The sequence below is a fragment of the Tamandua tetradactyla genome, chromosome 2 (genome assembly GCF_023851605.1).
Source record: "Tamandua tetradactyla isolate mTamTet1 chromosome 2, mTamTet1.pri, whole genome shotgun sequence".
NCBI classification, from domain to species: domain Eukaryota; kingdom Metazoa; phylum Chordata; class Mammalia; order Pilosa; family Myrmecophagidae; genus Tamandua; species Tamandua tetradactyla.
Genome location: NC_135328.1, coordinates 126,567,182 through 126,581,924, shown reverse-complemented (window position 1 = coordinate 126,581,924; position 14,743 = coordinate 126,567,182).

The following is a 14,743-nucleotide window of genomic DNA, read 5'->3' as shown; positions in this document are numbered from 1 at the left end:
AAGAAACAGAATGGCTTCTAAAAGGGGGAAATTTTTAAGTTGCTACTTTACAGTTCTAAGACTGTGAAAATGTCTAAATTAAAGCAAGGCTACAGAAATGTCCAATCTAAGGCATCGAGGGAAAGACCTTGGGTCAAGAAAGCCAATGACATTCTCAACTGGGAAGGCACATGGTGAACATGGTAATCTCTGCTTTCTCTCCAGGCTTCTTGTTTCATGAAGCTCCCCCAGGGACGTATTCCTTCTTCATCTACAAAGGTCGCTGATGGCATGGGCTCTGTGCTTCATGGCTCTTTCAAATCTGCTTGCTTCTTTTAAAGGATTTCAACAAACTAATCAGGACCCACCTGGAATGGGTGAAGTCAAATACCCCTTTAATCCAAGGTTAATACCCACAATTGAGTGTGTTACATCTCTGTGGAGACTATCTAATCAAGCTTCCAACCTATACTACTGAATAAGTATTAAAAGAAATGGTTGCTCCCACAAGATTGGGTCAGCATTAAAACATTGCTTTTCTAGGGCACATAATCATTTCAAACCATCATATGCCACCCTCTGGGCCCTAAAAGAGATGTTTCTTTTATATACAAAATATCAGAAATATCACATCACAATATCAGAAATCCATAAACCATGTCAGTAACAATATTAATTTAAAATCAGTACAAAGTCTCATCCAGGTCAGTGACAGGCATGGCCTGTTCTAAGACAAAATTCTCCTCTGGCTCTGGACCTGTAAAACTCAGAACAAGTTAATTGCTGCCAACATACAAAGGAGGGACAGTCATAAGACACATATTTTCATTTGCATAGGGAAAAATTGGAAGGAACATAGGGGTCACAGGACCCAAGCAGTTGAGGAAGCCTGCAGGGTAAATTCCATTAGCTTTCAAAATCTGAGAGTCATTTATCTTCAAGGTTTTAGAAAACAACAATGTCCCCACTTTCTGAGGGCCTATAAATCAGCCCACCTCTCTCAGAATGCAACCTTGGGGGACATTGGGGAAACAATTTGTTCCTCAGTTCCACCCTCTCCAAGCATTGGGGCCTGAACCATGGATTTCTGCCATCTGCAGAGCACACACTAAACCCCTCCGTGTGGTGGCAGCCAGGTTCACCCCAATCCCCAAGAGATCTTCCCCACCCTCTCTCATGCTTGGATGAGTCTGCTGTCCTGGCCCCCTTGACATAGTTTGCATAGTCTTGCCTCTGAAGAAATTTTACCTTCACTCTTTCCCTTTCCTGAGCCCCCCATTTAAGGTTGTCAGTTGTTCCTTTCATACAAGTTCTACAGCACTCTTGTTGGCTTTCTGTGTAGCAAGCAGGGATCATGCCCATCAGACATAAGGAGTTTCCACTAATAATTCCTGGATAACTCCATTTCCAATCCTGGCTTTTTCTGAAATGGCTGACTGGTTCTACCTTTGTTTAGATCCTCATGTGGGGCACTGTTCTCTGGGGTCTCCCTTCCTGGAAGCCCAGAATTTTATAGAACATGAATTTCTGGTTTCTTTGTACCCAAGAGTTCAGTTCTCATGCTATCTCCTTCCTGTCACATTTTACTATAAGTTGTGAGAAGAAACAAGGCTGCAATTTCAACATTTAATTTGGAAATCTCTTCAGCTAAATATCCAAGTTCACAGCTTTTTTTCCAGCCAAAACCACTCATCAATTTTGTCTGGTTATCTGCCATTTTTTTTTCTTTCTTTTTTTTTTTTTATTAACGGAAAGAAATAAAAAAAAAAGAAATTAACACAACATTTAGAAATCATACCATTCTACATATGCACTCAGTAATTCTTAACATCATCACATAGATGCATGATCATCGTTTCTTAGTACATTTGCATTGGTTTAGAGGAACTAGCAACACAACAGAAAAAGATATAAAATGTTAATATAGAGAAAAGAAATAAAAGTAGTAATAATAGTAAAAAACAAAAAAAAACCCTATAGCTCAGATGCAGCTTCATTCAGTGTTTTAACATGATTACTTTACAATTAGGTATTATTGTGCTGCCCATTTTTGAGTTTTTGTATCTAGTCCTGTTGCACAGTCTGTATCCCTTCAGCTTCAATTACCCATTATCTTACCGTTTCTAACTCCTGCTGGACTCTATTACCAATGACATATTTCAAGTTTATTCTCTAAAAAAGAAGGATCTCCTTCCTTCCACTTTGCAATAACACATGCCTCATTTCTGTCTATAGCCTTGTCAGAGGTAACTTTAGAGTTCACAATTCTACCAACAGTCTCTTCAAAGCATTTTAGGCCTTCTTTATCAAGATGCTCACAAATTCTCCAAAACCTTCTTTTTATCCATTTCAAAAGCCATTCCAACATGTTCTGTATTTGCAAACTGCAGCAGCACCCCACATCTCTGGTACAAAAATCTGCTGTGGTTTGCTAGCTGCTGGAATGCAATGTATGGGAAACAAAGTGACTTTTAAAGGGGGTAATTTATTAAATTTCTAGTTATAGTTTTAGTTGTAGGCTGTTCAAATGTCCAAATTAAAGCACGGCTATAGAAATGTCCAATCTAAGGCATAAAGGGAAAGATAGCTTGGCTCAAGAAGGCCAATGACATTCATGGTTTCTCTCTCAATTGGAAAGGCACATGGCAAACATGGCAATGTCTGCTTTCTCTCCAGGCTTCTTGTTTCATGAAGCTCCCCTGAGGACATGTTCCTTCTTCATCGCCAAAGGACTCTTGTGTCACGGGCTCTCTGCTTCATCGCTCTTTCAGAAATGTTTCCTCTTTTAAGGGGTCCAGCAAACTAATCAAGGCCCACCTGGAATAGGTCTAATCTCCTTCTAATCCAAGGTTAATACCCACAACCAGACATTTCACATCTCCACAGACATAACCCAATCAAGACCCTGACCTATAGTGCAGGATAGATACTAAAAGAAAGGGCTGCTCCCACAAGACTGGATCAGGATTAAAACATGGCTCTTCTAGGGCACGTAATCCTTTCAAGTCAGTGCAAAATCATATGCAAAATCATTTTTATGTGTGTGATATGTGGACAAGAAATCATCTGAGAGGTATTCACATATTTTCTATATGTTGACTAAGTATAGTTGGATCACATCATCCTTCTAATTCTATTTAGTTCAAGTCCTGCTTCCCTGAGGAAATTACTCCATTTTAGATTTTACTATAAGACAGGAATATCCAAAAACAAAGAACTGATAATAAAACAAAGAAGACAGGTTCACATAACTCACTAAAACTAGCTTTATTCCAAATTCTATTTCAAATGCATCTTGTAGAGTACCCACCCTATGCATTCTCCAGATAGTAGCTATCAAAGTAACAAGAGCCCATCCACACAACCATCATAAATTCCCAGTACACCACAAAAGAAAGCTTTGACAAACTACATTCCAAGACACCCATGTCACAGGAGTGCCATGTTTCAAAATTCCTCAGAAAAGAAACAATGCTTACTTCAAATTCCAAAGAAGCATTGCAGAACTCTGGTACATAGATTGTTAATAAAAAGGTGATAAGATCACCAACACACTCAGAGATTAAAGATTATGTACTCTCTTAGCCAATATTTCAAGGATATTAAATGCATGACTACCTTATTGTTCAAGAGTTAAAACCACAAAAATACATTTAAGAACTACTTTTACACATAGTTTAAATTATAGTAAGAAAATGTTTGGATACATACTTTAAAATTTTTTTATTAATTTTAAATTTAAAAATATGACAACAAAGAAACAAACATTTTTAACATATAATCATTCTGTTCTACATATAAAATCAGTAATTCACAATATCATCACATAGTTGCCTATTCATCATCATGATCACTCCTTAAAACATTTGCATCAATTGAGAAAAAGAAATAAAAAGACAATGGAAAAAGAAATAAAATGAAAACAGAAAAAAAGAAAAAAGATTATACATACCATACCCCTTAACCCTCCCTTTCATTGATCACTAGCATTTCAAACTAAATTTATTTTAACATTTGTTCCCCCATTATTCATTTTTATTCCATATGTTCAATTTGTCTGTTGACAAGGTAGATAAAAGGAGCATCAGACAGAAGGTTTTCACAATCACACAGACGCATTGTGAAAGCTATATCATTATTCAATCATCATCAAGAAACATCGCTACTGGAATACAGCTCTACATTTTCAGGCAATTCCCTCCTGCCTCTCCATTACACCTTTTTTTTTAGACTTTTATTATTAATTTAAAAAATTAACTAACACAACATTTAGAAATCATTTCATTCTACATATACAATCAGTAATTCTTAATATCATCACATAGATGCATATTTATCATTTCTTAGTACATTTGCATCAATTTAGAAAAAGAAATAGAAAGACAACAGGAAAAGAAATAAAATGATAATAGAGAGAAAAATAAAATTAAAAAATTAAAAAAAATTATACCTCAGATGCAGCTTCATTCAGTGTTTTAACATAATTACATTACAATTAGGTAGTATTGTGCTGTCCATTTCTGAGTTTTTGTATCCAGTCTTGTTGCACAGTCTGTAACCCTTCAGCTCCAATTACCCATTATCTTACCCTATTTCTATCTCCTGATGGTCTCTGTTACCAGTGACATATTCCAAGTTTATTATCTAATGTTGGTTCACATCAGTGGGACCATACAGTATTTGTCCTTTAGTTTTTGGCTAGTCTCACTCAGCATAATATTCTCTAGGTCCATCCATGTTATTACATGTTTCATAAGTTTATTCTGTCTTAAAGCTGCATAATATTCCATCATATGTATATACCACAGTTTGTTTAGCCATTCATCTGTTGATGGACATTTTGGCTGTTTCCATCTCTTTGCAATTGTAAATAATGCTGCTATAAACATTGGTGTGCAAATGTCCGTTTGTGTCTTTGCCCTTAAGTCCTCTGGGTAGATACCTAGCAATGGTATTGCTGGGTCATATGGCAATTCTATATTCAGCTTTTTGAGGAACCACCAAACTGCCTTCCACAGTGGTTGCACCATTTGACATTCCCACCAACAGTGGATAAGTGTGCCTCTTTCTCCACATTCTCTCCAGCACTTGTCATTTTTTGTTTTGTTGATAATGGCCATTCTGGTGGGTGTGAGATGATATCTCATTGTGGTTTTGATTTGCATTTCTCTAATGGCCAGGGACATTGAGCATCTCTTCACGTGCCTTTTGGCCATTTGTATTTCCTCTTCTGAGAGGTGTCTGTTCAAGTCTTTTTCCCATTTTGTAATTGGATTGGCTGTCTTTTTGCTGTTGAGTTGAACAATCTCTTTATAAATTCTGGATACTAGACCTTTATCTGATATGTCATTTCCAAATATTGTCTCCCATTGTGTAGGCTGTCTTTCTACTTTCTTGATGAAGTTCTTTGATGCACAAAAGTGTTTAATTTTGAGGAGCTCCCATTTATTTATTTATTTCTTCAGTACTCTTGCTTTAGGTTTAAAGTCCATAAAACTGCCTCCAATTGTAAGATTCATAAGATATCTCCCTACATTTTCCTCTAACTCTTTTATGGTCTTAGACCTAATGTTTAGATCTTTGATCCATTTTGAGTTAACTTTTGTATAGGGTATGAGATACGGGTCCTCTTTCATCCTTTTGCATATGGATATCCAGTTCTCTAGGCACCATTTATTGAAGAGACTGTTCTGTCCCAGGTGAGTTGGCTTGACTGCCTTATCAAAGAACAAATGTCCATAGATGAGAGGGTCTATATCTGAGCACTCTATTCGATTCCATTGGCTGATATATCTATCTTTATGCCAATACCATGCTGTTTTGACCACTGTGGCTTCATAATATGCCTTAAAGTCAGGCAGTGCAAGACCTCCAGCTTCGTTTTTTTTCCTCAAGATGTTTTTAGCAATTCGGGGCACCCTGCCCTTCCAGATAAATTTGCTTATTGGTTTTTCTATTTCTGAAAAATAAGTTGTTGGGATTTTGATTGGTATTGTGTTGAATCTGTAAATCAATTTAGGTAGAATTGACATCTTAACTATATTTAGTCTTTCCATCCATGAACATGGTATGCCCTTCCATCTATTTAGGTCTTCTGTGATTTCTTTTAACAGTTTTTTGTAGTTTTCTTTGTATAGGTCTTTTGTCTTTTTAGTTAAATTTATTCCTAAGTATTTATTCTTTTAGTTGCAATTGTAAACGGAATTCGTTTATTGATTTCCCCCTCAGCTTGTTCATTGCTAGTGTATAGAAACACCACAGATTTTTGAATGTTGATCTTGTAACCTGCTACTTTGCTGTACTCATTTATTAGCTCTAGTAGTTTTGTTGTGGATTTTTCAGGGTTTTCGACGTATAGTGTCAAATCATCTGCAAACGGTGATAGTTTTACTTCTTCCTTTCCAATTTTGATGCCTTGTATTTCTTTTTCTTGTCTAATTGCTCTGACTAGAACCTCCAACATGATGTTGAATAGCAGTGGTGATAATGGACATCCTTGCCTTGTTCCTGATCTTAGGAGGAAAGTTTTCAATTTTTCCCCATTGAGGATGATATTAGCTGTGGGTTTTTCATATATTCCCTCTATCATTTTAAGGAAGTTCCCTTGTATTCCTATCCTTTGAAGTGTTTTCAACAGGAAAGGATGTTGAATCTTGTCAAATCCCTTCTCTGCATCAATTGAGATGATCATGTGATTTTTCTGCTTTGATTTGTTGATATGGTGTATTACTTTAATTGATTTTCTTATGTTGGATCATCCTTGCATACCTGGGATGAATCCTACTTGGTCATGATGTATAATTCTTTTAATGTGTTGTTGGATTCGATTTGCTAGAATTTTGTTGAGGATTTTTGCATCTATATTCATTAGAGAGATTGGTCTGTAGTTTTCTTTTTTTGTAATATCTTTGCCTGGTTTTGGTATGAGGGTGATGTTGGCTTCATAGAATGAATTAGATAGCTTTCCCTCCACTTCAATTTTTTGGAAGAGTTTGAGCAGAGTTGGTACTAATTCTTTCTGGAATGTTTGGTAGAATTCACAAGTGAAGCCATCTGGTCCTGGACTTTTCTTTTTGGGAAGCTTTTGAATGACTGATTCAATTTCTTTACTTGTGATTGGTTTGTTGAGGTCATCTATTTCTTCTTGAGTCAAAGTTGGTTGTTCATGCCTTTCTAGGAACTTGTCCATTTCATCTACATTGTTGTATTTATTAGCATAAAGTTGTTCATAGTATCCTGTTATTACCTCCTTTATTTCTGTGAGGTCAGTGGTTATGTCTCCTCTTCCATTTCTGATCTTATTTATTTGCATCCGCTCTCTTCTTTTTGTCAATCTTGCTAAGGGCCCATCAATCTTGTTGATTTTCTCAAAGAACCAACTTCTAATCTTATTGATTTTCTCTATTGTTTTCATGTTCTCAATTTCATTTATTTCTGCTCTAATCTTTGTTATTTCTTTCCTTTTGCTTGCTTTGGGGTTAGTTTGCTGTTCTTTCTCCAGTTCTTCCAAGTGGACAGTTAATTCCCGAATTTTTGCCCTTTCTTCTTTTTTGATATAGGCATTTAGGGCAATAAGTTTCCCTCTTAGCACTGCCTTTGCTGCATCCCATAGGTTTTTATATGTTGTGTTTTCATTTTCATTGCCTCCAGATATTTACTAATTTCTCTTGTAATTTCTTCCTTGACCCACTCGTTGTTTAAGAGTGTGTTGTAGAGCCTCCACATATTTGTGAATTTTCTGGCACTCTGCCTATTATTGATTTCCAACTTCACTCCTTTATGATCTGAGAAAGTGTTGTGTATGATTTCAATCTTTTTAAACTTGTTGAGACTTGCTTTGTGACCCAGCATATAGTTTATCTTTGAGAATAATCCATGAGCACTTGAGAAAAAGGTGTACCTTGCTGTTGTGGGGTGTAATGTCCTATAAATGTCTGTTAAGTCTAGCTCATTTATTCCAATATTCAAATTCTCTGTTTCTTTATTGATCCCCTGTCTAGATGTTCTGTCCATTGATGAGAGTGGGGAATTGAAGTCTCCAACTATTATGGTAGATGTGTCTATCTCCCTTTTCAGTATTTGTAGTGTATTCCTCACGTATTTTGGGGCATTCTGATTCGGTGCATAAATATTTATGATTGTTATATCTTCTTGTTTAATTGTTCCTTTTATTAGTAGATAGTATCCTTCTTTGTCTCTTTTAACTGTTTTACATTTGAAGTCTAATTTGTTGGATATTAGTATAGCTACTCCTGCTCTTTTCTGGTTGTTATTTGCATGAAATATCTTTTCCCAACCTTTCACTTTCAACCTATGTTTATCTTTGGTTCTAAGATGTGTTTCCTGTAGACAGCATATAGAAGGATCCTGTTTTTTAATCCATTCTTCCAGTCTATGTCTTTTGATTGGGGAATTCAGTCCATTAACATTTAGTGTTCTTACTGTTCGGGTAATACTTTCCTCTACGATTTTGCCTTTTGTATTACATATATCATATCTAATTTTCCTTCTTTCTACACTCTTCTCCACACCTCTCTCTTCTGTCTTTTCATATCTGACTCTAGTGCTCCCTTTAGTATTTCTTGCAGAGCTGGTCTCTTGGTCACAAATTCTCTCAGTGACTTTTTCTCTGAAAATGTTTTAATTTCTCCCTCATTTTTGAAGGATAATTTTGCTGGATATAGAATTCTTGGTTGGCAGTTTTTCTCTTTTAGTAGTTTAAATATATCATCCCACTGTCTTCTTGCCTCCATGCTTTCTGCTGAGAAATCTACACTTAGTCTTATTGGGTTTCCCTTGTATGTGATGGATTGTTTTTCTCTTGCTGCTTTCAAAATCCTCTCTTTCTCTTTGACCTCTGACATTCTAACAAGTATCTTGGAGAACGCCTATTTGGATCTATTCTCTTTGGGGTGTGCTGCACTTCTTGGATCTGTAATTTTAGGTCTTTCATAAGAGTTGGGAAATTTTCAGTGATAATTTCTTCCATTAGTTTTTCTCCTCCTTTTCCCTTTTCTTCTCGTTCTGGGACACCCACAACATGTATATTTGTGTGCTTCATATTATCATTCAATTCCCTGAGCCCCTGCTCAAATTCTTCCATTCTTTTCCCTATAGTTTCTGTTTCTTTTTGGATTTCAGATGTTCCATCCTCCAGTTCACTAATTCTAACCTCTGTTTCTTAAAATCTACCATTGTAGGTTTCCATTTTTTTTTCATCTCTTCTACTGTATCTTTCATTCCCATAAGTTCTGTGATTTGTTTTTTCAGACTTTCCATTTCTTCTTTTTGTTCATTCCTTGCCTTCTTCATGTCCTCCCTCAATTGATTGATTTGGTTTTTGAAGAGGTTTTCCATTTCTGTTCGTATATTCAGAATTAGTTGTCTCAGCTCCTGTATCTCATTTGAACTATTGGTTTGTTCCTTTGACTGGGCCATATGTTTAATTTTCCTGGTGTGATTTGTTATTTTTTGCTGGCATCTGGACATCTAATCAGATTTCCCTGAGTGTGAGACCCAGCAGGTTGAAAGACTTTCCTGAGAAGTCTCTGGGCTCTGTTTCTTTTTATCCTGCCTAGTATGTGGTGCTTGTCTGTCTGTGGGTCCCACCAGCAAAAGATGTTGTGGCTCCTTTATTAATGCCACTATTGGTGTTTGGTTGGACCCAGTCCCTGTCACTGTCGGGAACTTCCTCTTCTCCCTCCGGGCAGCTGCCTGTGGGGGAGGGGCGCGGGCCGCCAGCCGCCACGGCTTGGGGAACTCGCTGATCCAAGACTCGCCTTCAGACCGGGAAGCCACCTGTGGGGGAAGGGTGCTGGTTGCCGGCCGCCACGGCTTGGGGAGTTCGCTGATCTGAGACTCGTAGCCGGTCCGGGAAGCCACCCGCGAGAGAGGGGTACCTGCCACCTGCCGCTGCGGCTTGGGGAACTTGCCTCTCTGAGACTCTAAGCTGGTCCGGGAAGGAGGGAGGGAGGGGCGCTGGCCACCAGCTGCCATGGCCCAGGGAAGCGCATGCCTCTCGGGGGGCTCACTGCAGCGGAGTCTCGCAGCCATTCCTGCCAGTCCAGACTGGGGTATGCTGTGTGTCCGGTTCCTGCTGTGGCCCCAGGAACTGTTCTGCACTGTTTCTGGTCACCTAGTAGTTGCTCTGGAGGAGGAACTAAGACGCACGTACCTTACTAAGCCACCATCTTGGCCCGCTCTCCATTACATCTTTTTGTTTTGTTTTGTTTTGTTTTGTTTAGTTTTTATTAATTAAAAAAATTAACAAAACATTTAGAAATCATTCCATTCTACATGTACAATCAGTAATTCTTAATATCATCACATAGTTGCATATTCATCATTTCTTAGTACATTTGCATCGATTTAGAAAAAGAAATAAAAAGATAACAGAATAAGAATTAAAACGATAATAGAGAGAAACAAAAAAACCTATACCTCACATGCAGCTTCATTCAATGTTTTAACATAATTGCATTACAATTAGGTAGTATTGTGCTGTCCATTTCTGAGTTTTTATATCCAGTCCTGTTGCACAGTCTGTATCCCTTCAGCTCCAATTACCCCTTCTCTTTTTTTTTTTTTAATTAACGGAAAAAATGAAATTAACCCAACATTTAGAAATCATACCATTCTACATATGCAATCAGTAATTCTTAACATCATCACATAGATGCATGATCATCGTTTCTTAGTACATTTGCATCGGTTTAGAAGAACTAGCAACACAACCGAAAAAGATATAGAATGTTAATATAGAGAAAAAAATAAAAGTAATAATAGTAAAAACAAAACAAAACAAAACAAAAACCTATAGCTCAGATGCAGCTACATTCAGTGTTTTAACATGATTACTTTACAATTAGGTATTATTGTGCTGTCCATTTTTGAGTTTTTGTATCTAGTCCTGTTGCACAGTCTGTATCCCTTCAGCTCCAATTGCCCATTATCTTACCCTGTTTCTACCTCCTGCTGGACTCTGTTACCAATGACATATTCCAAATTTATTCTCGAATGTCCGTTCACATCAGTGGGACCATATAGTATTTGTCCTTTAGTTTTTGGCTAAACTCACTCAGCATAATGTTCTCTAGGTCCATCCATGTTATTACATGCTTCATAAGTTTATCCTGTCTTAAAGCTGCATAATATTCCATCGTATGTATATACCACAGTTTGTTTAGCCACTCTTCTGTTGATGGAGATTTTGGCTGTTTCCATCTCTTTGTAATTGTAAATAACGCTACTATAAACATTGGTGTGCAAATGTCCGTTTGTGTCTTTGCCCTTAAGTCCTTTGAGTAGATTCCCACCAATGGTATTGCTGGGTCGTATGGCAATTCTATATTCAGCTTTTTGAGGAACCGCCAAACTGCCTTCCACAGTGGTTGCACCCTTTGACATTCCCACCAACAGTGGATAAGTGTGCCTCTTTCTCCGCATCCTCTCCAGCACTTGTCATTTTCTGTTTTGTTGATAATGGCCATTCTGGTGGGTGTGAGATGATATCTCATTGTGGTTTTGATTTGCATTTCTCTAATGGCCAGGGACATTGAGCATCTCTTCATGTGCCTTTTGGCCATTTGTATTTCCTCTTCTGATAGGTGTCTGTTCAAGTCTTTTTCCCATTTTGTAATTGGGTTGGCTGTCTTTTTGTTGTTGAGTTGAACAATCTCTTTATAAATTCTGGATACTACACCTTTATCTGATATGTCATTTCCAAATATTGTCTCCCATTGTGTAGGCTGTCTTTCTACTTTCTTGATGAAGTTCTTTGATGCACAAAAGTGTTCAATTTTGAGGAGTTCCCATTTATTTATTTCCTTCTTCAGTGTTCTTGCTTTAGGTTTAAGGTCCATAAAACTGCCTCCAGTTGTAAGATTCATAAGATATCTCCCAACATTTTCCTCTAACTGTTTTATGGTCTTAGTCCTAATGTTTAGATCTTTGATCCATTTTGAGTTAACTTTTGTATAGGGTGTGAGACATGGGTCTTCTTTCATTCTTTTGCATATGGATATCCAGTTCTCTAGGCACCATTTATTGAAGAGACTGTTCTGTCCCAGGTGAGTTGGCTTGACTGCCTTATCAAAGAACAAATGTCCATAGATGAGAGGGTCTATATCTGAGCACTCTATTCGATTCCATTGGTCGATATATCTATCTTTATGCCAATACCATGCTGTTTTGACCACTGTGGCTTCATAATATGCCTTAAAGTCAGGCAGTGCAAGACCTCCAGCTTCGTTTTTTTTCCTCAAGAAGTTTTTAGCAATTCGGGGCACCCTGCCCTTCCAGATAAATTTGCTTATTGGTTTTTCTATTTCTGAAAAGTAAGTTGTTGGGATTTTGATTGGTATTGCATTGAATCTGTAAATCAATTTAGGTAGGATTGACATCTTAACTATATTTAGTCTTCCAATCCATGAACACAGTATGCCCTTCCATCTATTTAGGTCTTCTGTGATTTCTTTTAACAGTTTTTTGTAGTTTTCTTTATATAGGTTTTTTGTCTCTTTAGTTAAATTTATTCCTAGGTATTTTATTCTTTTAGTTGCAATTGTAAATGGAATTCGTTCTTGATTTCCCCCTCAGCTTTTTCATTACTAGTGTATAGAAATGCTACAGATTTTTGAATGTTGATCTTGTAACCTGCTACTTTGCTGTACTCATTTATTAGCTCTAGTAGTTTTGTTGTGGATTTTTCCAGGTTTTCGACGTATAGTATCATATCGTCTGCAAACAGTGATAGTTTTACTTCTTCCTTTCCAATTTTGATGCCTTGTATTTCTTTTTCTTGTCTAATTGCTCTGGCTAGAACCTCCAACACGATGTTGAATAATAGTGGTGATAGTGGACATCCTTGCCTTGTTCCTGATCTTAGGAGGAAAGTTTTCAATTTTTCCCCATTGAGGATGATATTAGCTGTGGGTTTTTCATATATTCCCTCTATCATTTTAAGGAAGTTCCCTTGTATTCCTATCCTTTGAAGTGTTTTCAACAGGAAAGGATGTTGAATCTTGTCAAATCCCTTCTCTGCATCAATTGAGATGATCATGGATTGGTTTGTTGATCAAGGATGTGATTTTTCTGCTTTGATTTGTTGATATGGTGTATTGCATTAATTGATTTTCTTATGTTGAACCATCCTTGCATACCTGGGATGAATCTTACTTGGTCATGATGTATAATTCTTTTAATGTGTTGTTGGATATGATTTGCTAGAATTTTATTGAGGATTTTTGCATCTATATTCATTAGAGAGATTGGTCTGTAGTTTTCTTTTTTTGTAATATCTTTGCCTGGTTTTGGTATGAGGGTGATGTTGGCTTCATAGAATGAATTAGGTAGTTTTCCCTCCATTTCGATTTTTTTGAAGAGTTTGAGGAGAGTTGGTACTAATTCTTTCTGGAATGTTTGGTAGAATTCACATGTGAAGCCATCTGGTCCTGGACTTTTCCTTTTAGGAAGCTTTTGAATGACTAATTCAATTTCTTTACTTGTGATTCGTTTGTTGAGGTCATCTATTTCTTCTTCAGTCAAAGTTGGTTGTTCATGTCTTTCCAGGAACCCGTCTATTTCCTCTAAATTGTTGTATTTATTCGCGTAAGTTTGTTCATAGTATCCTGTTATTACCTCCTTTATTTCTGTGAGGTCAGTAGTTATGTCTCCTCTTCCATTTCTGATCTTATTTATTTGCATCCTCTCTCTTCTTCTTTTTGTCAATCTTGATAAGGGCCCATCAATCTTATTGATTTTCTCATAGAACCAACTTCTGGTCTTATTGATTTTCTCTACTGTTTTCATGTTCTCAATTTCATTTATTTCTGCTCTGATCTTTGTTATTTCTTTCCTTTTGCTTGCTTTGGGGTTAGCTTGATGTTCTTTCTCCAGTTCTTCCAAATGAACAGTTAATTCCTGCATTTTTGCCTTTTCTTCTTTTCTGATATTGGCATTTAGGGTAATAAATTTCCCTCTTAGCACTGCCTTTGCTGCATCCCATAAGTTTTGATATGTTGTGTTTTCATTTTCATTCGCCTCTAGGTATTTCTCTTGCAATTCTTCTTTGACCCACTCGTTGTTTAAGAGTGTGTTGTTGAGCCTCCACGTATTTGTGAATTTTCTGACACTCGGCCTATTATTGATTTCCAACTTCATTCCTTTATGATCTGAGAAAGTGTTGTGTATGATTTCAGTCTTTTTAAATTTGTTAAGAATTGCTTTGTGACCCAGCATATGGTCTATCTTTCAGAATGATCGATGAGCACTTGAGAAAAAGGTGTATCCTGCTGTTGTGGGTTGTAATGTCCTATAAATGTCTGTTAAGTCTAGCTCCTTTATAGTAATATTCAGATTCTCTATTTCTTTATTGATCCTCTGTCTAGATGTTCTGTCCATTGATGAGAGTGGGGAATTGAAGTCTCCAACTATTATGGTATTTGTGTCTATTTCCCTTTTCAGTGTTTGCAGTGTATTCCTCACGTATTTTGGGGCATTCTGGTTCGGTGCATAAATATTTATGATTGTTATGTCTTCTTGTTTAATTGTTCCTTTTATTAGTATATAGTGTCCTTCTTTGTCTCTTTTAACTGTTTTACATTTGAAGTCTAACTTGTTCGATATTAGTATAGCCACTCCTGCTATTTTCTGGTTGTTATTTGCATGAAATATCTTTTCCCAACCTTTCACTTTCAACCTATGTTTATCTTTGGTTCTAAGATGTGTTTCCTGTAGACAGCATGTAGAAGGATCCTGTTTTTTA